Genomic DNA, 26805 nt, shown 5'->3' on the forward strand with positions numbered 1-26805 from the left:
TAGGTATATATATAAATGGGTTGATATAAGGTGAGTGTATAATCTTCATATGTATATGTATGTGTGCATTAAGCGTATTATTTCTTAAATGAAACCATTCAATATACTTTCTACTTATAAGCATTTTCCAGGATGGTTTCAGAGATACTTATTAAGTAAACATCAGGCGAAATAGCTTTACATTATTTAATGTTGTCTAGTTTCGTCCTTCGTTGTTGAAATGTTCGTTACCACTCCAGAATACTACATATCAGTGAAAGATATGTGCCAGTAGTACATTGCTTCAAACATAATAAATTATTTCAATTCCAAATTAAAAATCGGAAAAGTTTTTCAACTTTTTCTTCTGATAATAATTATCCAGCATCTCCTCCTCCCCTCTTCCTCCTCTTCCTCCTCCGTCTCGTCATCATCATCATCACCATCGTCGTCGTCGTCGCTGTTATAATGATAATTATACTTATTATTATTATTATTATTATTATTATTATTATTATTATTATTACTATTATGACTATTATTATATCATGAAAACTCTCTAATTGTATCACGTCCACTTTCTTCATTGCACACAGCCTACGTATTTCCTATTTCAGATCATCGTAGCTGTTCTCTTTTTCTTCTTTCTCTTCAATCCTATCATCACCAAAGCATGTCATGTCAATTATGAAGCATGTTTTCAATTTTCTGCTCACTACAACAATGTCAAGTTTCCGATGATTACTCTCATGATCCCGCTGAACCATTGCATCCCACAATATTTTGGAATCGTAAATCTCAGTAACTCCTATTATTATTATTATTATTATTATTATTATTATTATTATTATTATTATTATTATTATTATTATTATTATTATTATTATTATTACTAATTAGTTTGAATCCTAATATTTGTTACAATGAGTCGCCGAGACACACCCGGCGTCCGAGAGCGAGTGAAGGATAAGAGATGTTACTCTCTGAATGAAAACTTGTGGAGGGGAAGTGGCAGTGGCTGTAGCAAAATGTCATCATGTAATACTACACAGGCATTTAAATTCATTGTGCTTTTCTAAGGATATTGGCTGTACTTGTTAGCACAATCTTTTGGCTTTCTCTGAGACATGGTTCTCCTGGTATCTTATGTAGTTCTAATGACATGCCTTTCTTATACATAGGGCACCCACAATAACAGAAACAGTTCTTGCTTTAAGTTGCCACATCTTTTGTATTTTGATTTCCAGGTCCTTATATTTACTGTATTTGTTATGTTCCTTTACAGATATATTTCTATCAGTAGGAACACTGATTTCTTCTTTGATCATTGTGTCTGGTCGATTAGCATGGATCGTTATGTCGGTGTTGACTGGAAACTCCCAGAGTGTTGATTTTGTAGTGTGTACATATTTTCCAATGTAAATACCTTCCTACGCTATCGTGGCAATAAGTTTCTATATTCCAGAAACTTTTGATTTTGTGTCTAAAATCAACAACTTTTTTTAAGCAAAGAGTCCATGTCGAGAGCTTATTTTTGGTAACCATGGATGTTCCTTTCTTATATCCCAATACTGCTCACGATGTAGAAGTAGAATCATGCATAGATGCGTTCGAAAAGTGGTTAAACAAAAAATTTCCATCAAATTTATTCTGTAAATTATTGACATTTGTGTTACAAAGTAACACAATGAAATTTGGAGAAAGATTTTACCACCAGATGAGAGTTGCACCACGGGTACCCCCCATGGATTTAATTTTGCTAATGCCTTCATGACGAAATTGGAGACAACTACTGAAGCCATTCAAATCCCTTCATGGTCATAATTTGGTTAAGGTTCATTGATGACGTCCTTTTCGTCTGAGGAGAATCACAGGATAGTTTAATTCACTTATTGTCTTTCTGTGACTGTTATGCTAAAAGCTATGGATTTAAATCCAACATACAATTTACGTCTAGATTTTCAAAAGCTATTCTTTCTTAACTGCTTTTAGTTGTAAATAGTCTTCTAGACTTTGACTTTCAGTCTGTACACAATCTTCCAACGTGGTCTCTCTTCAAGTACAGCTGGTTGATATCAGCTTTCGGGTGGTGTGTTTCATACATCGTCAACAACCTAGATTTTCTGTCAAGTATCTTTACTTTGTTTCTGCCCCAGTCTATTTTTCCAACTCTATATCTGAGTTTATAGCTTCAATTAGTCTTTTTTATCCCAATTCAGCTTTGAGTGCAATAATTTTCTGACTCTCCTTGTGAATTCGCTACTAATAATTTGTTTCATTTCTTCCTTTTCATCCGATTTGCTTCCAGTTTTCCTAACTACTTATACCACTGTCTTTTCTCAACTGCTTTCATTCTTTGCCGATTTGGTTTTTCTATTCCTTGGCATTATTTCAAATCGTCCTCGTTTCATTTTCAATATAGCACGTATTACTTTCCCAAATTTCATACAAATGTCAATTGGGAAAATGAGGATAGTATGTACACGACTTAGAAGCTCTTTCTCATTTTTCGCATAAACCTTTATATCATCCATAGTATCACAGTGAGCAGTGACATGGCCAATACACATAGTAATGGAGATAATTTATCACCTTGGAATATTCCACGTCTGATGTTTACTCTTCCGAGATTTAGTTTTCCTTCGATTAATTCAGTATTTCAGTAGGCATTTCCTCCATGTTCTTTGCTATTCCAAACATGCTGTTTGTTTTGCTTATCCTAGTGTGTGGTACCATGTCATAAGCTCTTTTGAAATCTAACCACGGTACATTCAGTCCCATCAATCAGCGTTTATAATACGTAATTATCATTTTATCAACTAATACGTGTTGCACTAGTTTGTTTCCTGAATCTTTTGTGTTCTTCCGGTAGTAGATTGCTACTTTTGAGATGGTTGTAAAACTCTTCTGGCAAGCGACCAGTCATAGGCTTCGTAGTTAGTCGTCAACAGATTATAGGTCGAAAATGTGATGCCAATTCCTTTTCAAGGAATCATTTAGGCATAGCGGTGTTCATCCATTTGTCATCCAGGTAGGGACGTGACCTTGCTGCTGGCAGTCAGCCAGTTGCGTAGCGATCCTTTCTTGCAACTGTGTAAAATTATTCTGCCAATACCCTTGCACCTCATCCGGGCCTGGACCTTTCCAGCTTGCTATATTTTGAGACTTCTATCTCAATGTATGTAGATTAATTCTAACATTCTTTTATCTTGGTACAATTCCAAGCTGTCTTTCCAACTTGATGTCCCGCCAGCGTGTTCCATCAGCATGATCAAAATAGTTTATCTTCCTCCGATTCCGGAATCAGTTCCTGATGTTGACGATCCTCTATATCCTCAAATAGACGCCTTCTATTTGATTAGAGCTGTCTATTCTGTTCGAAGCCTTTGCATGTAGCATCACCTCTTTTCAGTTTGGCATTTAATGCTGTTAATTTTGTGTCATTTCTTCATGTACCGTTTAATGTTTTTATTATTATTATTATTAGTAGTAGTAGTAGCATTACTATAACCATCATCATCATCATCATCATCATCATCATTATCATTATTAGAATAATCATATATCTTGATTTTGCTTTAATTTATACAAGTTGTACCCAAGTCTCAACCAGGGACTTTAAGGGACAACAACATTTTGCAACTGAAGATGCTAACAAATGAGATAGCATACAATTAAAAACTGCTGTTTGTGTAAGGAAAACGACACACAGAGCGAGTATGGTTACATTTACATGGCAAGGAACCTACCTAGAATATGTAGCGTCACTATAAGTATGATCTTTTGTAATCCTATATTTTCAGGCTGTTTAAGATTTTGTTTACAAACTTGTTTGCTCCTCTTGATATCCTCTTGATTTTAAGAGATATGTTTTCGTCTACTGGATTTGAAATATCAGTCAGGAGACAGGTTTTTTCAGTATGATTTTCCTCACTAAGAACGGATCAATTTGCATGTATTCCCAATCAGTTTGTACACTGAAATTCCAAAGGACTATAAACTCGGCAGTTTGGATAGTTTGTAGTGGCTTCTGTTCCCATCAATTGCTTTTATGAGAGAGGTTATATTGTATGACATATTGACCAATGTATATACTGCGCTGACTTGACATGTTTTACAAGTGTTCTGTTGGGTCCACTTTGCTGCATCCAACGATTTTGCGGTCGATAATCTCTGTAATCTCTGGGTGCTCTAGTTATATACCGCATGATGGATGAGTTTCATATTTTCAGTTCATTACTTTCGTAATTCGTTCGAAGGGACTGGTCCTAAACAGCAATGTTATATCTATATCTCTCACTTTCTGCTTTCAGACAAGAACATGAGAGCTTCTGCTGAGTAAGGGCTTGATCTACATCAGGGTCCCTGACTCCATTAGGTTATTTGCCATGCAGTCGCCTTTGCTCCTATTTCTCAGTAGCATATTGGAGGATAGTTTGTTTAGCTATGGTGGTTTTTGTTTTGTCTTTTGGGGTCACATTTTCTTGGGATATTGGTGCATCTAGTTGCATTTCTCGAAAGTACAAGGTCTGATCAATAAGTATCCGAACTGTTGCCATAATAACAAAGCTAAAACATGCAAAATGAAGCTGCTGAGCAAATATTGACCATAAACTTTGTTGTGCACGGGTACTAAGTTTTATTGTTTTAGCTTACTTCTGTTGTTTACAGCAGTGCTTGGAAGGAAGGCGTGTAGCGTGTGATCGTCGCAGTGACCATCAACGAGAAAGCTGTCATAACGATACCTACTCAGGGGCCTACGTCAATTTGCAGAAAATGTATGGAAAGGAGTATATGAGCGGTACACATGTGTATGAGTGGTTTAGACGTATCCAAGACGGCCGAAAAACATCGATATTGATGAACGTTCTGTGAGACCCGCAATCAGCCGAACTAAGCAAAACATCACAGATGTGCGTGAAACTGAGGGGAAATTGCCGAATTACCATCAGTGGGTTATCAGAGAATAACTTAGAGTTCCGTTCAGTGCATTACCACTGAAGAATTGAATATGAGACGCGTGCCTGTCAAGTCTGTGCTAAAACAACTTTCAGCAGACCAAAATGATACTCAGGTTTCAGTTGCACAAAATCTCCTCGAGTATCATCAAGCTTTTGGCACAATTTCATGAAGGTTCTCTGGTCAGCTTTCTCTGTCATACGTTCCTTCCAAGCTCTGCTGTAAACAGCGGAAGTGAGCTAGCACCTTAAAGCTTAGTGCGCACGCGCAGCAGAGATCGTGGTCAATCTGAACCAAGCGGCTTTACTCTGCGTGCTGTAGCTTTGTTACTATGGCAACCGTCCGGATACTTATTGATAAGAGCACTCTATAGTTTCACCACTGAATGCATCTCTTGTTATTGGTGCTGTTGTAGCTATTATTATCATCAGTAGTAGTAGTAGTAGTAGTAATAGTAGTGGAAGCAGCAGGGCACCAGCAACAGTAGCAGCAGTAGCAGCAGCAACAGTAGTAGTTGTTGAAGTAGTAGTAGTAGCAGTAGTGGTGGTGGTGGTGGTAGTTCTATTGCTATTGATATGCAGTTTTACGAACATCATATGAACCGTGTCAAGGCTTCATATTTCATAACAAATTTTACACCTGAAGCAATTTGTACAGAAATAGTGAGCAATTCATAAGCTTGCCACAACTGTGTTATATAATTTTGTATTTGTTTATCTCAGTGTCCACCTTTAGCTAATTCTTGGAGATTTTGATGTTTCTCCCGCAGATTCTGTGGATACCCAATATAAATTGCATTCACATGTCTAGGATTTATTTCAATAAGCCAGCCAATAGCAGTAAATTATTCATATTTTTTGTCTTTTTTCCATTTGCTTCTGCTTAGTTGTCATAGGGAATACTTTATTCACCCACACATTTTGTTGTTTATCATCGTAATATATGTTACTTGGGATTCTGTTGCATGATCTGGTCTTTGGGAAAAATCCTAAAGCGTATTAACATATTTTTTTAATAATATTTATTTGTTGTTGCTCTAAATTGTCATCTACACAGAATCGAGATAGTCTTCTGACCTTTCCATATATCATTCCTCATGCTGCATCAGGTTACACCTTTGATATGTTTGAAATATTTATCAACTTTCCCTATTGACATCATTCTTTTGGCTTTTATTACAATTTTTCCTTCTCTCTTTTCTTTTATTCTTTTATGAAAAAAGGTTTTATGATTAACTTTTCATCTTCTTTCTATATATTCCCCCGCTATCAGTTTCAGCTTGAAAATATGATACTGTATACTTCATCCTTTCACGTTTTCATTTTCCTTTCTTATTGTCTTTGTTTTATTTCTGCCTCTATGAATTTGCTGCTGCTTTTCCTTGTTGCAAATATGTGTATATGATCCTTATGACTTCCCCCCAAAATAATATTAACAGGTACACTTCTCCAGTTTATATTCTTTGTGCTATATTTAGTGAGTCAAAACGGCTTTACTGACCTAAATCCTTATTATGTTTTAATGAAATTGTGATATGATTATCCGATTCAGAGATTACGCTTGCCTTTTTTTATGAAGCTATACGCATATTCTTGACATTATCTATTCAGTAGTATTCGCGATACAATGGACCTGTGTGTGAATACTCAGGTTGCCTTATATAATTTGTAAGTTATCTTCTAGAGCGAATATCTAATAGTGAATGTGTTTATACAAGAATCCTTCTGTTCGTTGTAATCTATTATTATGCTTATCTCTAATTTTGATTTTCTTTCACTTAGTCCGTTACTCTTTGGTATTTCAGAATTCAAATATAAATTTTCCGAAGACACTCTGATCTATTTCACGTATCAGTTTTTTGTTTTCGTTTTTATTTCAAATATCTAAGCAATATTGATTTTATTCAGACGTGTCTGGCGCTTCATTTACTTATTCTTTCACACAGCCCAGACGCTGACTGAATTTTCCTTTCACTCACAATTCATAAACATTTTGTTTTGTTTAGCTATTTTTTATCCGATGTAAATATTTATTTCTTTGTTTGTCTTTGCATTGATTCTTTATTTCTCCGAGCATAGTCACTACATTTTTTGTCTCTCCGCAGTCATTCCGAGATAAGTAAAATAAATGTTGTTAAGGTGAATCTTGGACAATTGCAAAACAACGAGAGCAGAAAATGAAAGGGATAGAATTCCCTTACGGATAGAATTCCGATAGAAGACTACAACAATGTATAGTGTGTTGTCAAATGGGATCGGACATTATAAGTACGTAGAAGTTGATGATGACTGGGTGAAATACTGCTTGGGATACAGTTACACAAAGCTTCTTCCACTGAGAATATTGCAATGTAGAGAAAGCTTGAAAATTTGAGCGATTTCAATGTGCGAGATAGAATTTGAAAGGGATTCTATGAGAGACGGCATGTTAATCAGGCTGTTGATACCGATTTTATTTTTAATTGTTTTCTCCGCGGCATAGATGTCTCTAATTTGTTTATCCAATTGCATTAAATAATAAAGATAAGTTTTCTTCAGATTATGTCTATGAAAAGTATGCTACATTTCCCATCCAACGCGAGCAGAATAATGGTGCTGATTACCTCATTAGAATTTTGGCACAAGGCCAGCAATTTCACGGGACGGAATAAATTGACACCAGTAGTCAACTGGTACTAACTTTATCAACCCCTAAATGACGAAGGGCAAATTTGACATCGGCTAGAATTTAAACTCAGAACGTAAAGAAGCCAACTTAGACAGTTTTATAATATTAAAACCTGTCTTGGTATGCCTTCTGTAATTCACAAAATAATAGAAAACATAGAATTATTTGAAATATGATATATTTTTCCCTATATATTTATTAAGAGATATTTTCCACGTAACAATATGAATTCTAATTTACTCATGTCATTATACAATTTACTCAAATGATTATATAATTCAATACAAAGGTATTTAGACATCAGTCTTACATATCTTTTAGTGGAACGCCACCGTTGATAATTCAATATTATGGTGGGAGCTTCACTTGAGTTTGGTAGAATGGGAATCATTTTTAGAGGTGAAGTAGTTTGTGTCTGAAGATGAAGGTTAAACAACATGATGCACTTTCTTTGTATATTATGGGTTTCAGCTTGCAAGGGGAGCTCATCACTAATGATGCGGCCATGGTTTTGTATATACCATTAGCTGAATTGTGAAGGTAAGAAATACTTAATAGTTTAAGCTTGCTTTCAGTACATCAGTTTTCGGATATTTATAAACACTACTGAATATATTATAAACGAGAAATCTTAAAATATAAATCTGGAGAGGTGACACATGGCCAGAGAGATTATCAATGTGAAGAAGACTACTTTTCACAAAGGTAGATGTAAAAAAATAATAAATGTAAAGAAATAAAGTAAAATAAAGCAAACATTCCATTTCTACTCTCCTCTAACCTAACTCAGAGTATAAGCCTGAAAATAACTCTGAAATTTATAACCTCTGATCCTGTTATTTAAAGAGCAACTGTAGATTCCAAGAGACGAGTGATGCACAATGTCAGGACAAAAAGATGTTACAATAATGCTCGTGAGTGGAATGCAGTTTACGGCGTAAGGACAAATTAGAATTATAAGATCTCGGATATTTGTCTCTTTTTAGAAAGGGAGAGAGAAAGAAAAAAACATTTAAAAATTAGGATGCGAAAATAAAGATGGAATAGTAAAAAATAAATCAACAAAGCAGGAGAAAGAATCCCTGCAAAGCGAGAGGGTCGTAATGGAGGGAGAGACAGAGAGAGAAAGAAAGTGAATGAAGTGTAAAGAAAAAGACTTATTTCACATGATGTAATAGTGGAAAATGGTGTGAGTAGTGGGAATATTTATTATGTGGGTGATGTGGTAGATGTCAAAGCAAAATTCAGTTTAAAGAATTTTAAAATACTATGTGCACAAGAAGAACGCATATGGATACATGATCAATGGTTCCATTTTGTTGTTTACGTACATAACTACAGGCGATCTATATAATATGTTGGGATGGTAGCTCCTTGTAGATAAGCAATGATCTTGGGGTGCTATGATAAATCCTAGTGTTTCTGATTTTAAGCCAGAAGAAACTAACCATATACATGCGCTCAAACAAACAAACATTGAAGGGTAAGGGCTTTGTCAACATTGACATTATTAGCTGTCTTTGGGTATTTGCTATAAAAGAGGTTTTTTTTGCCTTTTATCAGTAGGGCAGCAGTTTTAACACAGGTTTTCATACGCTTGTTTCCAGTACGTCTAATTCTGGGACTGGTATTTCAAATTCACTTAGATATCCTTTGCCTGTTTTGCTATTATTATTATTATTATTATTATTATTATTATTATTATTATTATTATTATTATTATTATTATCATCATCATCATCATCATCATCATCATCATCATCATCATCATCATCATCACCACCACCACCACCCACCACCACCACCACCCACCACCACCACCCACCACCACCACCATCATCATCATCATCATCATCATCATCATCATCATCATCATCATCATCATCATCATCATCATCATCATTATTATTATTATATTATTATTATTATTATTATTATTATTATATTATTATTATTATTATTATCATCATTTTTCTTTCTTCTTTCAAATTTGCTTCCATTTCTTGCCGAGTGTCTTTCCGACTCCTAGGGCAAAGAAGCTCATAGTATACATTGGTAGGCCATTAACCTAAACTCAGTAGTTCGTTCATTTTTTTTAAAGTTAAATTAAAATACATGAGTAGTAATAGTTCTCACATCGACAATGCTTTTCTCAATACGTGTGATGTACCAGTTAAGACAATCTTTTGCACTTCTTGCAGGGATGGTAAGCCACGGATCATTCTCATATAATTTTCGGTCCCCTTCTTGATCATTCCTTGTGCTCCCACGAATCATCGTAGTTTATTATTATTATTATTATTATTATTATTGAGTGAGCGAGCAGAGCATGCCATCAAAGTGACACTGGGGTAAAATATACGAAGCCCAGTATACCCATCATGACTACCCGTCTGATAAGGGTACACCAGGCACATGCATCACAACCATATGTGCGCGACATGGTGATCTCATATCAAGATAAACAGCACATGACCTTGCAGGTGGAGCCCAGTTAGAATTTTCTTCAGATCGAGTAACCCATCCCGCTCAAAAGGTCCCTGAATAAGGGTTGTTTAAGGACGTTGAACGAAACACCCATGTTTCCAGAGGTGAATTATTCAAACCCCAAAGAATCCTTCTCAACACATGGCTATGATGCTCCCCCACTACTTCTGCTCGTGATCAGAGATGCACATATCGTCAGCCACTAAGGGACATGGTCAACTGGTTAAGGTCAAACAACTGACAAGCAAATCTGTGGTATTGAGCAGAATATTTGCTGTAGCCCATCTTTTATACCAAGACAAAACAATGTACATGATAACACTTCCAATCAGTTAAGATCAGAAACCATGAGAGCCACTGCCTGGTATTATTATTATTATTATTATTATTATTATTATTATATTATTATTATTATTATCATTATCATTATTATTATGTCTGGAGGTAGTCATTCTGTTTAATGCCTCAAATAATTAACGGTCACCGGTTCGATCGGTTCGATTTCCAAACATTTACTTATTTATTGTCTTCTAGGATTTTCATTGTTTCTTGCAGACTGTTCAATAGTCGTTGACTGTCCATTATCGGAGTTGCGGTCCTTTTGTTTGTTTGTGTTTTTGTCAGTGTGCATTTGTATGCACATATGTATGTATATATTTGTGTTTGTGTGTGTTCATATATATATATATGTTTCAGTGTGCATGTGTTTACACATGTATGTGTGCATGTGCATGTATGTATTTGGGGATATACGTTTGTGTGTATGCATGTATGTATGCATGTGTACATGTACGCATCTTTCCCTATATATATATATATATTATGTGTGCCTTTGTATGTATTCTGCATATTCCTGCGTTTGTGTATCTATGCTTGTGCATTTGTATGTGTGTGTGTATTTGTGTGCATGTTTGAGTGCATGTATGTGCATGGATTTGTATGTGGTCTCACAAACACATAACCATTGACATAATCAAACATGCACACACAGGTAGACAGAGGGACACACACAAAAATACACACACACACTGACATCAGCTATTTATATATATGTTTGTGTGGATCTTTGTATGTATGTATTCTACATATTCATATGTTTGTGATCATGTGATGTCGTAGGATTTGGTCAACGTAGCGCTGCGGTGTGATGTCATTTCCTCTGCCTGCACTAACATTTTTGAACACATGGGGCCCAGTTCTTTGATTTAGGTCTATAGCACCTCGAACCATGTTGATTTGGCCGCCCCACGCGTCTCTCTCCATGACACATACGTCTATGTAGCGTTCACCCCTCCTACACTACACACTCATTCCTAAGGTATTTTTCGATGCTGTTATCATCATCATCATTCTTCTTCTTCTTTTTCTTCTTCTTCTTCTTCTTCTTCTTCTTCTTCTTCTTCTTCTCTTCTTCTTCTTATTATTATTAATATTATTGTTGTTGTTGTTGTTGTTGTTCTTGTTGTTATTATTATTATTCAGGTTACTGACTGGAATAGAACAAAGACTTTCGTGGTTAGTAGCCCGCGCCCTTAACCACTACGCCATATGCCCGTGGGAGCTGCGGTTAAGCGCGAGGCCTACGAACCCCAAGATTCCGAGTTCGATTCCAGGCAATGACCTGAATAATAATAATAATAATAATAATAATAATAATAATAATAATAATAATAATAATAATAATAATATAATAATAATATAATAATAATAATAAGCAAGGTCATGTGCTGTTTATCTTGATATGAGATCACCATGTCGCGCACATATGGTTGTGATGCATGTGCCTGGTGTACCCTTATCAGGCGGGTAGTCATGATGGGTATATTGGGTTTCGTATATTTTACCCCAGTGTCACTTTGACGGCATGCACTGCTCTCTCACTCAATAATAATAATAATAATAATAATAATGATAATACTAATAGTATCATTGATAATAATAATAATAATAATAATAATAATAATAATAATATAATAATAATAATAATAATAATAATAATAATAATAATAATAATAATAATAATAGAATAATAATAGGCCAACAGACCAGATATAGTTGTCAGAAACCATGAAGAAAAAAATTGCTTTCTAATTGATGTATCAATACCGGCTGATGACAACGTGTCTCTAAAAGAAATGGAGAAACTCTCAAAATACAAAGACCTGGAAATAGAGGTAACTAGAATGTGGAATCTGAAAACAGAAACAATTCCTATCATAGTAGGTGCATTAGGCATGATAAAAAAATATTCAGACAAATACATAACAAAAACACCAGGACTTACAAACACATATAACATACAGAAAATTGCACTACTAGGCACAGCACACATCCTACGCAGAACGCGTTCCATACAATAACCATCAGAGCATCACAACAAATCACAGCACATACCCAAGGCACACAGAGCTGTGCTCGGTAGTGAAGTGAAAGCACGCTATAAAAATAAAACTACTGAATAATAATAATGAGAAGAAGAAGAAGAAGAAGAAGAAGAAGAAGAAGAAGAAAAAGAAGAAGAAGAAGAAGAAGAAGAAGAAGGAGCAGAAGAAGAAGAAGAAGAAGAAGAAGAAGAACAACAACAACAACAACAACATCGAAAAATACCTCAGGAATGAGAACCCAGATTAAAAATTTCCCCAAGACACCTGATGAAGGTTGAAGCGTATTTCGGCTGAAACGTTGTGTTAACAACAAACATTATGTGGACAATAATCCATCAAATGCAAATAATGAAAATTCTGTTTTTATTTTGCTTCTTGTCTCTTTGACCATTTCTGCTTGTCCTCTGACGTGAGTATATCAATGCAGCTTGTTTCTATTTTGTATTTTGTCGCCTCCTTGTGTATAGAGAAAAGCGTTTCCTTTTGCTTATGTTGCATAATTACACGCAGTAGTCTTCCACTGTTTCATTGTCCACATATTGCTATTTTATAGTTGTTCTTTATCTGTATCAGGCCACAACCTCCTTCTGAGCGGAGTAGATATACATTGTCTGCGTCTCTCTGAAATGGTGTCTTCGATAAGCAGCTTTCTATTTTTTCTATCTCGGTTTCACAATTCACTTATCCGCCATTTTATTGTTTGGGGGCTGTAATTTCTGACTGGTAAGGCTAACATGTTTATCGTATTTTTAACATTAAGTTCAGGGTTCAATATTAGTCTAACTTTTCTATAACACTCTCTCATTATTATTACTATTATTATTATTATTCTATGTTTGACTTTTGCTTTATATTTGTACAAGTTGGCTCCAAGTCTCACCCAGAGACCTCAAGAGACAACAGGGTTGGAAGTTCATGTTGTTGTTATGCCTAGTGTGCCATATATTTGGGGGGTGGGGATGTTGTACTAATGAATGTCTAAAAAAAAAAAAAAAGTTTTTTTTTTTTTTTTTTAACCGAAAATTATGGTTGTTTTAAACCTTGAGGTTACATAGAGAGTATTTTGCGTAGGATATGAGCAGTTCCCATGAGCTCTATCTTTTGAACTTCTGCCATTTTTGGGTTTCCTGGTATCTGAGTTAGGTAGCTATCAGCCTTTTGCTATCATTCCCAGGGCACCTATGACAACAGGTATTGTTTTAGTCTTCAGCTTCCACATTTTGCTGATTTCTATTTCAAGATCTTTATATTTGCTCAGTTTTTGTAGGTCCTGACAGATACGTTTATATCGATTGGGACAGTCATATCAATGAGGAGGCATGTTCTTTGTTTGAAGTCTTTCAATATGATGTCTGGCCTATTTGCATCTATCTTCCTGTCAGTTTGAATGGTGAAGTTCCAGAGGAGTGAGATGTGGTCATTTTCAAGCACTGGGGGTGGTTTGTGTTCCCACCAGTTTTTTTCATGGGGCAAATCCAGGTTTTTACAGATTACCCAGTGAATATATTGTGCAGCTCTATCGTGCCTGTTGAGATACTCTGTAGGCGCTAGAAGACTGCACTTGGAGACCACATGGTCAATGGTTTCATTTTGTTGCTTGCATACACGACACGTTGGACTGCTTCTGATCTTTAATATGTTGGCCTGGTAGTTTCTTGTTGGTAGGCATTGATCTTGAGCTGCTATGGTAAACCCCTCTGTTTCAGATTTTAAGCCAGAGGCCATTAGCCATTGATGGGTCAGGGCTTTGTCGATATCTGCATTATTCGCTCTCTTTGGGTATTTGCCATAGAGAGGTTTTTCTTGCCATTTATTATTCAGAATATCTAAGGCCGCAGTTTTGGCACGGGTTTTCATGCGCCTAGCTTTTTCTGTGCTTGTTTCTTGTATGTCTATCTCTAATTCCGAAATTGGTTGTATTCGGAATTCACTTAGATATTCCTTTGCCTGTTTTGTGACTGAGTATGATGCTTTCTTGTTTTCATGTTTGAGACAAGTTTTAACATCCAGTCCTCAGAGTTTTTTCAGGTAGGTGTCTAGGCCAATTGTAGCAATCTTCATTGTTATTGCCAGTTGCAAAAGACCACGGCCTCCCTCTTTTCTTGGCAGATAGAGTCGTTCTGTATCTGCCTTAGGGTGGTGCATTCTATGCATTGTCAACAGTTCCTTATTTTTCTGTCGAGCTGACATATTTCAGTAATTGACCAGTTAACAATATTGAAACTGTAAGTCACGACTGGTATTATTATTATTATTATTATTGTTATTATTATTATTATTATTATTATTATTATTATTATTATTATTATTATTATTATTATTATTATTATTATTATTATTATCATCATCATTCAGTAGTTTTATTTTTATAACGTGCTTTCACTTCACTACCGAGCGCAGCTCTGTGTGCCTTGGGTATGTGCTGTGATTTGTTGTGATGCTCTGATGGTTACTGTATTGACAGTGTTCTGCGTAGGATGTGTGCAATGCCTAGTAGTGCAATTGTCTGCATGTTATATGTGTTTGTTATGTATTTGTCTGAATATGTTTTTATCTTGCCCAATGCACCTACTATGATAGGGATTGTTTCTGTTTTTAGATTCCACATTCCAGTGACCACTATTTCCAGGTCTTTGTATTTTGAAAGTTTCTCCATTTCTTTTAGAGACACATTGTCATCTGCCGGTATTGATGCATCAATTAGAAAGCATTTTTTCTCCATGATCTCTGACAACTATATCTGGTCTGTTGGCCTTAATTTCTCTATCTGTGTGTATTGGCATATCCCAGAGTATGGTTGCTTTCTCGTTTTCTGTGACCTTTTCTGGTGTGTGCCTATACCATCTCTTTTCTGTTGTTATTCCATAATGTTGACATAGCTTCCAGTGTATGTAGGTCCCAAATCTGTCATGTCTGTGAATATATTACTTCTTAGCCAGGACTGGGCAGCCAGAGATAATATGATTTATTGTTTCTTGTCTATCTCCCCATATTCTGCAGTTACTTGTTATATTTCTTTTCATTACATGTTTTTGGTAATTTCTGGTGGGGAGGCTTTGGTCTTGTGCTGAAATTAAAAAAACCTGTTTCTGCTTTGAGTCCTGAGCTTCTCAACCATTGCTGGGATTTTTCTTTGTCTATTTCTTTTGCATTTAGTTTAGTCCAGTACTTGCCATGAAGGGGCTTTTCTTGCCATCGCTTTATCATGGTCCGTTGCTGTTCTAGTTTTAGTTTTGATTTCATTTGCTTTATAGCTTTTGTTGTGTTTTCTTCTTTTTCTTCTTCTTCTTCATATTTGTTAGGTGGTATGGTTTCTTGTTTGTATTTGTCAGCTTCCGTAAATACTGGGAACAATTTCTTTGATTTGCTCGTGTTTTGCCGCTATTTGTATCAGTTTTCCTTGCTTCTGAAGTAGGTATTTTTGCAGTCCTATGGTGCTTATTTTATAGTAGTTTTCCAGCTGTATAAGGCCTCTACTACCTTCTATAAGTTGTATATATAGCCTTTCTATGTCAGATTTTGGGTGATGCATTCTAGATCCTGTCATTATTTTTCTTGTTTTCCTATCTATTTTGGTTAGTTCATTTAGCGTCCTGTTAAGGATATTGCAGCTGTAACTTATAACTGGGGCGACCCACGAATTAACTGCTTGGATTTTATTCCATCTAGTCCATTTTGAGTGCAGCACCAAATTCAGTCTTCGGAAATAAACCATCTCAATTGCACTTTCAATTGCTTTTCCATTATCTCGTTGCACAACTGCACCAACGTATTTGTAGCCTTCCGTTTCAATTTGTTTAATCAAGTCTCTATTCGGTAATTCCACCCCTGCTACAAACTGTACCTTGCCTCTTCTTTGGTAGATTACTCCGCACTTCTTGAGTCCAAATTCCATTCTAATACCAGTACTATCATATTAAACCGTATTCATCATGCAACTCACGTATGTTTCCTCTGCAATTACAGTTTCAAATGATCATGAAGAGGGGCTGGCTGGTTATTTGGGTTTTCTCCTTTAGTTGGTACTTCAGGTTCATTTGCCCGAGTGCCAATATCAGGTGTGTTATGCAGAGAACGAAATGCTTTGTTCCGTAAGTTTTCAGTGTTCAGTTTTGCATCCTAACATAGCTCTCTTCATGAAACACGTTATATTCCTCGTTATTCCAAACATATCTAAACACTCGCTGATCCACGAATGTTGACTCATATCTTAAGCGTTGCAATAGCCAATCTAGGCCAGTTCCAGATTTGTTCTCCTTCGTTAAACAATCTTGCAATATCATTTTGTCTACCAATAGTTGATCTTTGGTGCCTCTGCATCTCCTTCTTCAGTATTTTTTGTTCCGGCGGTAATATCTCGTTCTCATCAGGAAATTTATACCGCCTTCTGCAATTCCTCCTGACAGTAACCCCCACATTAACGGGAGGCTGGAAATTGACATGTAATTGTCAGCAACATTTCCCTTTGATGCATCCATCATACTCAACACCTTTCATCCTTTAGTCAACCAGCCTGGGATTTCATCTTCTGCATTTATCAATGCATTAAATTGTTCTGCGATCAATTTATGGTACCTACTGAACTTTTCTATCCCAAATCCTGTACACCATCAGATCCTGCTGCTTTCCAATTGTTTATCTTTTTACTCATATTTCTGACACTGTCTTCTCTGAAGTGGACAGACGCTTCCTGAAGATAAGAAGCTGTTTGCTTTAGGCCACAGATCCATTCAGCTGTGGTAATATGTTGTTATTGCTTACTCTATACTTTACCCCAAAATGTCGACTTTCATCAGCATAAGAGACTAATCTTTCACGTATTTTATCATCATTAATAACTTGATAAAATGTTTTTGGTCGCTTCTAAGCAATTTGCTTTACTAGTATAGATCAATCCGTTGTTCAAACCTAGTTAGCTTTGTTGTTGTTGTTTTTTTTATTTTTGCATGTATGCGCAGCTTCAGTCCTTCAACAGTCAGGTCTTTTGTATGTACAGCATACTTCTTCATAACTTTTTCGAATTTACATTAATTCTTAAGTTCTCTATTTCTTTTCCAGACAACTATTGACACTACACTGTTCAAGGGGTTTATATCTTCAGAAATTCTCCTTTTCCACCATGGTTGTTTGTTTCGGCTTCTATCAGTCAAGGTTCTATTCTCAGTAGTTCTCAATGCCATCCTTTCCGCCACAATGCTAATAGCAGTGTTGATAAGAGTATTTGTTTGTGTGATATTCTTTGTTTCAATGTGTCTCAGTACCATATTGACTTTATTCGTCTCTTGATTTAGTCTCTATTGTTTAACCTTTTTAAAGTTGCACAAATATTTTGTCCCTTCTGTATTTAATAGTTCCAAAATTCAGTCTATTATTAATCGATCTCCATTATTTGAGTTATCACTGATCTCAATTCTTTCACAATTCACGGTATTATACTCTTGCGAACATAAGTCCATCTCTTCCACTTTCATTTCTCGCATGCCCTATATCACCCGATATCCTTCTTGTGATAGCTTCCACCTCCAATTCTGCTAACCACCCCGTCTTTCATACTGCTCTTGCAGTAGTTTCGAATAGTTCCATTGACTTTCATTCACTGTGCATTCGTCTTCCATACCCTCTCACAGGCAAGCCATTCGTATCCATCGGGGTGTTCCGATAGTATCACTTCATAACCATCATATTTACTTACTTTCTTTACCTATCTCATGTAGCATAGCTAGTAGTTACTGGATTACGACCGGGCCCACCCTGTTGCAGAGTAGCAACCTGCCGGGTGCGGCACTTTCACCACTGGTTCCAGTCCTGTTCACACCATTATCGCCATTCATTCATTTATTTTACTTGGCATTTTCACTCGCAAATGAGGTGTGTTTTGATGTTAAGGTAGTCCGCCAATGCGGCAGGGTTCTAGCTCTCCTGGTTTTGGACACAGAGTATTCTTTCTCTTAAGCTGCTTGTCATCCAAGGCTAACGAGTATAGCCAACTCGGAGCACTGGTTATTTCTTCACATTTCTCTTGTTGGTTTGGCGAAGGAGTAAGAAGAGCTCTTACTACCCATAAGTTGGGGGCTGTTCCCTTTGTATTTCTTAGTTAGGCCTGACCTCTTCGCATTTCTAAATTTGGCCTGTTTTCTTCGCATTTCATTTTGGGCCTGTTCCCTTCGCATTTCTATTCATGCTTGTTCGTTTCGCATTTCTCAAATAATAACAATAATGATAAGAATAAAAATAGTAATGATAATAATAATAATATAATAATAATAATAATAATACTAATAATAATAATTATTATTATTGTAATTATTATTATTATTATATTATTATTATTATTATTATTATCATTATTATTATTATTATTATTATTATTATTATTTAACATTCAGTCAATTTCTACTACATCGTGAGCAGCTACATTTTCTTTATTGCTGGAGTACTTACAGCATTCTCTGTTCTTTTTTTGTTCTTGGGGAATTGCACACACTTCCCAGTATTTTATTGTGTCAGTTTCTTTTGCAATGGGATCTGGTTGCACTCTTTTCTTGTATTATGCGAGTTGTGTTTTTTTATGTTGGGTATCCTGTCTGTAGAGAAGATGTTGCGGTGCTTTTATATTTTATTGGATATTTGCTGTCTAAAAAATGTCTAATGCTGAGGATTGTTTTGTTTAGCTTGTATTATTGAATTGATGATGACTTGTGTATGATATGGGACTATTATGAGTATTGTTATTGTTGATATTGCTATTGTTGTTGTTGCTATTGTTATTATTATTATTCTTCTTATTATTATTGTTATTGTTATTATTATTAATATTATTATTATTATTATTATTATTATTATTATTATTATTATTATTATTATTATTGTTATCATTGTTATTTTTATTATTGTTATTATTGAAAACTGTTCCAACGTCAGCAAGCTTAAGTTTTCGCCTTCTAATGTGCTACACTACATTTCACATAAAAATGCATATCAATCCTCACTATACTTTATTGGAAAGGTAATAGGACTTTTTACATTAAAAGCAAAATTTTGGTAGTTTACATAAAATGCAGTGCAACTAAAAGAAGTTTTATAATAGCATATAACATTTTTCTTTCTGTACAACTAAGTATGCAGGAGGACATCCTTGTATTTAAACATTGTCAATTGAATCACTGATTTATCATGTTTAAAAGTCATTTTATTTTTTTATTGTTGTGCATTTCTGCAAACTTTTTCTGCAGTTACCATTTGGAAATTCGATGTTTTATGTGAATGAATAAATTTTTTATGTGTTGTGATTGAGTAGTTATTTTTTATTGAGTAGCCATCCTATTAGATTTTGCATATCAAACAGTAAATCACATTTCCTGTCACAGCAGATAACCTGAAATCATTTCCAAGTGTATTTATGAAATACATTTATTTATAATTATTTTTAGATATATATTTTACTGTACTACTCCCACTGTTGAATTTAATATTTTTCAATTCTACTCTGTTACTTTACGACTATATTTTTCTACAATAATTTTTTTCGATGTTGACAAAGATTTCCTGTTAAGGATTACTTTGAAGCAAATTATCTTGAAAAATAAATATTAAAGAATTTCAGTAAAGAAAATAAAATAAATCATGATGTATTTCCTCTTATATACAGTTGGAATGCCGCCATCTCTATCTATTGTTAAATCGCTTACAGAGGTTGAGCTGAGAATGGAGATAACTATTGATTGATGGTCAAGTTACTAATACTGATATATTTTGCTGCAAGTAATCCATCACACGTAAATGCTGACTAGAATGATCAAAGAATCATACATCATCATGATGAGCATTAGTCTTAACATACACAAAGATAACTGATTAAATTTGATTGATACGAGAAGTTGCATGCGAGAGGAATATATAAAAAAATTTCAGCAGGAATACCAGAAATATTCATACATACATACATACATACATATATACATACATATATACATACATACACACATACACACATATATACATATATATATACATATATACATACAAACATACACACATATATACATATATATATATACATATATATATATATATACCTATATATACATATATATACATATATATATATACATATATATACATATATATATATGTATATATGTGTATATATATATATATATATATACACATGTGTTTATGTATGTATGTATATCTATGTATACATATGTATATATATATATATATATGTATATATATATATATATATATATATATATATATATATATATATATATATATATAACTATGTTACATATATATACATACTTACAATAGCATACAGCAAATAATATTTTAAATCTGACGTAAAATGTAAAGTTGCATGCATTTTATATATATGTGTGTGTGTGTGTGTGTGTATCTATATATATATATATTTGTGTGTATATATATATATGTATATATATATAACTATATATATATATATATATTATATATATGTATGTATGTATATATATATATATGTATATATATATATGTACCAATCACATATTTACCATGTTAGCTAAATATTCTTAAAGTAGCATTTGTCGTAGGACAAATCGGACTCGTTTTATGCTGTAGTTAGTAATAGTAGTAGTAGTAGTAGTAGTAGTAGCAGTAGTAGTAGTAGTAGTAGTAGCAGCAGCAGCAGCAGCGGTGGCTGTGGGAGTTGCAGCAGACGCAGTTGCAGTAGTAGTGGTAATAGTAGAATCTTATACAAGTTTGTTTTATAGTAAATATATTGTTTTATATTACTATTGCGTGAACATACATATCTATACAAGCACATAAGGAAAGATAGCCACATCGATATATGCATACATATAAAGATGAATAGATATATACGTGCACACATATATATTAATAAGCGTGTGTACATGAGGTGCGTATATTGAATCACAACCACAGGGCTTCGTGTTCAGTCTCAATGCGCGGCACCTTGCGAGTGGATTTAGTAGATGGAACCTGAAAGAAACCTGTCGTATATAGATATATGTGTGTGCATGTTTGTGCTTGTGTCTGTTTATTTTTTATGTGTCTGTGTTCCCCCAAATTACTATGCATATATGTATGTATGAATATGTATACATGCATATATATGTAAATATATATATATATAAACATATATATGTCTATACATACATACATATATATATATATATTATATATATATATATATATATTTACATACATACATACACGCACACACACAGACACACACATACAAATATATATATATATATCTATATATATATATATATATAATATATATATATATATATATATATATATATATATATATATATACAGATACTTAGATAGATAGATAGATAGATATCAAAATATGCAACAAGGATATCCAGAGGTAATGCAGTAAGATCATTTTACGCAACTCCATTTAATTGAACAATGAAACCATCACATCAATTTAAATGCAGAGCAATCGTCAGCTGTACAAAGATATAGAATTTAATTAAATTAAAACAGATACACACATCAGTTGCACTGAGTGCAGCATGTTCTTTTTCTATCTACTTAACTTTTTGGAGATTATACTCCTTAACCTCTTGGAAATTTTACTAACGTGTTCATTTGTTTTAATTTAACGAAATTCTATATCTTTGCGCCGCTGAGGATTGCTCTGTGTTTAAACTGATGTAATGGTCGCATGTTCAATTAAATGGAGTTGATTGAAACAATTGTACTGCATTACCTCAGGATATCGTTGTTGCTTATTTTGATTTTAATCACCTTTTTTTGAAATTGTATGGATAATACCGTACTAAATTTTGGTGCCTCAACTTAAGTACCATATTCATCTGAATCTAGATAGGTAGATAGATAGATACGTTCCTTTATTAGCCACACAGGGCTGAACACAGAGGAGATAAAATACAATGTAGAGCTTTTCTTTTCGCAAGAAAAAAAAGAGAGGAGAAAATATGTTTCCGATCAAATGGGACCGTGTATCACCAAGAATATCAAAAATGTAGAAGCAGATTCTCTTCCTATTTTTTTGATTTTCTGGATGATACTCAAAGTGGTTTCGTCATTCGCGCGTACCATCCTTGCTACATTCACCTACCTCTTATTGAAACCTTAACGAGACAAAACTTGCCTCCCTATTCTCACCTTCCTTTCCTAGTGGAACTCGAAAATTTGAACGATGTGCCAGAGAGGAAATTGTTTGTCTCTAAACCTTTCACCCGAGTCCTCCACACATATTCTTTCACCATGGCCACCAGTACGATGAAGAATGCATTGCCTTCCCGGTTAAGGGAAGGGGGCAGAGCAATTTTCTTGACAGCTGCCGCTCTGCATAAGCCTACAGGTCAGAAATCTTTGGGCACTGCACGAGTGCGTGCAGTAGGGTTTCTTCGCTTTGAACACATTTCGGACAAGTCGGTCCGGTGTGTCTCGAAGTGTGCCTATAGAATTTATCCCGAACGGGAAATGCTTCTCAATAGCACTGTCAGGCCAGGCATCTCTGGTGATTGTCCATAGGTTCCGGCCCGAAAGTTGTTCGGAACAGGCGGGTCAGATGTTCCCCCTCGACGCCCAGATTCTGCCCCAGAACGCTGTCGTACCTGCCTTCCACTAATCCTCCATAGAACGACTTTGTGGAATTGAAGTCGCACAAGTTTGGTCCCGGACGGTGGAGTTGCTTGAGAGCAATGTGGCACTCGCTGTGCCATTTGCCTAGCCTCAGTCTCTGACCTACCATTGCAGTTCGGCCAGAGACAAGCTGCTGGAAAGCGCACCGAACAAACGGCGACCTCACTTGATCACTGTCGTCTATGAAGCGCCGGATAGGTCGCAGTCTCATCGCATGTCTGCGCATCATCAACCAGTGCATGCCCAGCCATCTATTTAGCGTGTGTTGACAGCAAATGGATTGTCTAACCATCAGAATTCTTCACTTCCACAAAAAGTGGAAAAGAATGCGTTGCAATTTGGTAACGGTGGGGTCGGTACAAGACACAACGGTCACACGGCAATCGATGACGGATTTCATGTACGCGTTCGTCCCCTCCGCCCGACCTTTTTATGGATTGATGCCTCTCGGCCCGTTGCTGGGTTAGAGTGGCCACCTTACACGTTATCTCGTCCAAGTTCTTCTCCATTTGGAGGTCCGCACCGAGCCAGACTTCGAGCAATTTAACCGGTCCGTCAGTTCAGCATCACACGATGGAGACGCCGTTGGACGACATCGGCTTCCTTCTCCAGGTGTCGAGCCGCAAGCTCACTGACTGGTTAATTTTTTCTCCCCCTAATGCTTCGTGTTCTTTTAGTGTCTCGCCGACCAGGTCGATATGCCTGTGTCTCCACACTATCACTGTGCCGTCTTCCGCGTATGAAGACATGCTCCTCCCGCATCCCAGCTCTCGTGAGATGCCCTCAGCGCCGCTACCTTCCGCAGTAGTAGCTCAATAGTCAATATGTATAGAAGCGAAGGGAGGAGGCATCCTTGATGAACCGAACGCGCGATGTTAAATGATCAGGACAGATGTCCATTTACGCGAACTACCTAGCGGATGCCGCTGTATAAGGCAGTGAAGCAACCGCGGAAGACGGAACTGAAACCAGCCGCGCTAAGTTCAGCTTCTAAGTAGCGATGGTCTACCCTATCGAAAGCTTTTGATTGATCCAAATTGATCAGCGCCCCATCCATGCCAGATTCCTTAACTACCCTGTCTATGACGTAGCGCATCAGATGGAGGTTGTTTTTGATACTCCTACCCGGCACGGCACACGTTTGCTCTTTGTCGACCAGTTTCTCGTTGACAAGCGCCAACCTCTCGGTGAAAACCTTGCCTACATCTTCAAATCAACGTTGAGCAGAGTGATGAGCCTGAAGTTACATATTACGTTCCCCTTGCTTGGATCTTTCTTTGGCAGTGCCACCGCTCCTCGCTTCACAGAAACGGGGATACTCCTGTTTTGCTGCCAGTTGCAGTAGACAGCTGCCAAGACCCCTTCAAATAAGTCTGGAATATGACATAAAATTCGTAGCGCAGACCATTCAAGCCTGGCGACTTATCTCCGGTGCAGCCTGTCATTGCATCCCGTACGTCCTCGGCTGTGATGGTCTTTCACAACACTTTACTTCTCTTGCCGATAGTCGTTGCAGGCCATACAGGTAGGCACTAAAGTACACTCTGCGTTCTAACCCACCAGTTGTCCCGAATATTAGGGCAAAGTGTTGTTGAAAGTCCTCACACATCTTTTCAGTTTCGAGTAATTCGCGAAACTGCTCATCTGTCAGAGACCTAATGGTAGCTTTGTAGCCTCGTTGCGCCTCCGCACATGGGCCTCTAGGGCGACTCCAACTCCTTCGTTCTTCAAACCACGCATCCTAGCTCTGACAACGCATCCTTCGTGTTTGACGTTCATGTGTTGGTCAATGCTTTCTTAACTAATGTGCTAATCCGGTCCTGGTAAGCCTGGTCTGCCCTGAACGACGAGTTCAGCTTCCAGTAGCTGGGACATTGCCTATATCTTATCTACATCAAGTGTACAATTCACAAATTAGTCACTATCCTTGTCTACTGTCCTACAGAATAGTCTATCTAAATACGATCTCCATGGCTTGTGTCTGCCATTTCTTACGATATCGAGGAAGAAATCCATATCTTGCTCCATGTCTACATTGGCACATTCGGATGGTCCAGTCGGTACCTGTCAGACAGATGCAAACGTCTGAACAGGTCCTTGAGACATTTACATCTCCACCTATTACTATATCTGCTCACGTAGTCTAGATGCGTGTCCAAGGTAACGTTTTAATCACCCACTAAAAGCAAAGGTCGAGACGTGCCCAGAAAAATCTCTAGACGTCGAAAGAAATCTCACCGATCTGTTAGGGACGGTGCATTAACTGTTATCGGCCAGGAAAATTGCTCTTACTTTGAGGTCCAAACTCTTTCGAAGAAGCACCATGGTGCCACCTCCGCCCATTCTCGGCAGACACTGAGAAAAATAAATGTCGAAATGTCTGCCGAACGTATGCTGGAAGGCCCGCGGGTTGTGGAGACTAGTCTCGCTAATGGCTATGATATCCAGATTCTAGGACTTGGTGTCATTTAACAGGTAGCCTTGTTTCCAAGGCGACCTCAAGCCATATACATTTATACTACCTATATTGAGCATGTCCCTATCGAACGTTGTGTTTTACACATGAAAGGACGCCGAAAGAGAATGAGAGAGAGAGAGTCACTTACTGTCTGAAAGTTGTTTGTCCGTCACTTCAGTCTTCTCCCAGAAGGTTTTTGCACAGTTTCTTAGAAAGGTATTTTTGAAATCTCCCTACTGCATCCAGGTATAGAGATTCGAGTGTGCTGTGCGTGTTCTGTGGTTTGTCTATGATTTTAATGTGTTATGAGGGTGTTGTGCGTGGTTGATTCTTTGTTTTGGTATCATTTTCCGTTATGCTGGTGTTTGACCTAATGTATTTCATTAGGTGTGGATTGTTAATGTTTATAGCTATCAACATTTCAACATTTTTGGGACGTTTTGTGTTTGTGTGTTTGTGTTGATGCTTTTGTTTTCTACGGGTGTTTTGGTTTCGGGAGTTGTAAAGCTCTCTGCTTTGTCTGCTTCTCTATTCTTTTTTACCCCACTTTTCTCTTTCCCCATGTGGCCACTTGCCAATCCTCTGTGTCGTCTTCATCTAACGACACGTCAAAGGAATCAAAAGGTGGAAGGGGAAGTGTATTTGGGTTTATTTCTGAGTGTGTTGATTTTGTTGTTGCTGGTTGGTGAAAGTTGGGATGTGATGTATGGGCGTTTTGGAAGCGTGGGGTATGTGTCCTTTCTGTTTCATCGTTTTCCTTTGGAGTTGTTGTTGTTGGTGGTGATGATGGTGTTGTTTCTGTTCTTGGTGGTGTTGGTGGTGGCGATATTTGGTTGGGCTGGCTTGTGGTTGCTGATGTTCCTTCATTTGTTTGTAGAGCTGCTTAATTAGTTGTGCATATGGCGGTGTGTGTAGCAGTGGTGTTTTATGGTTTTTGGTTTTCTTGTGGGTGTTGTTGTAGTTGTTGTTGTATCTGTGCTAGTGGGCAACTGATTTTCCAGTGTGATTGCTACCACAAACGGAGCAACGTATCTTTCTACTTTCGGCTGCCACGTGCAAATTTGAATCGGCTATCAGTTTCCTTTGATGTGGAATTTTGCCAAAGTTGATCATATCAATATCAGCAAGGATTTCAACTCCTTGACCAATCTCATTTTGCTGGTCCAGGACAGAGATTTCCAAAATATGGATTTCCTCCTCAATGTCATAACAAATAGCAGACTAAGCCATTTTATT

This window comes from Octopus sinensis, linkage group LG10 (genome assembly GCF_006345805.1).
Source record: "Octopus sinensis linkage group LG10, ASM634580v1, whole genome shotgun sequence".
Lineage (NCBI taxonomy): Eukaryota > Metazoa > Mollusca > Cephalopoda > Octopoda > Octopodidae > Octopus > Octopus sinensis.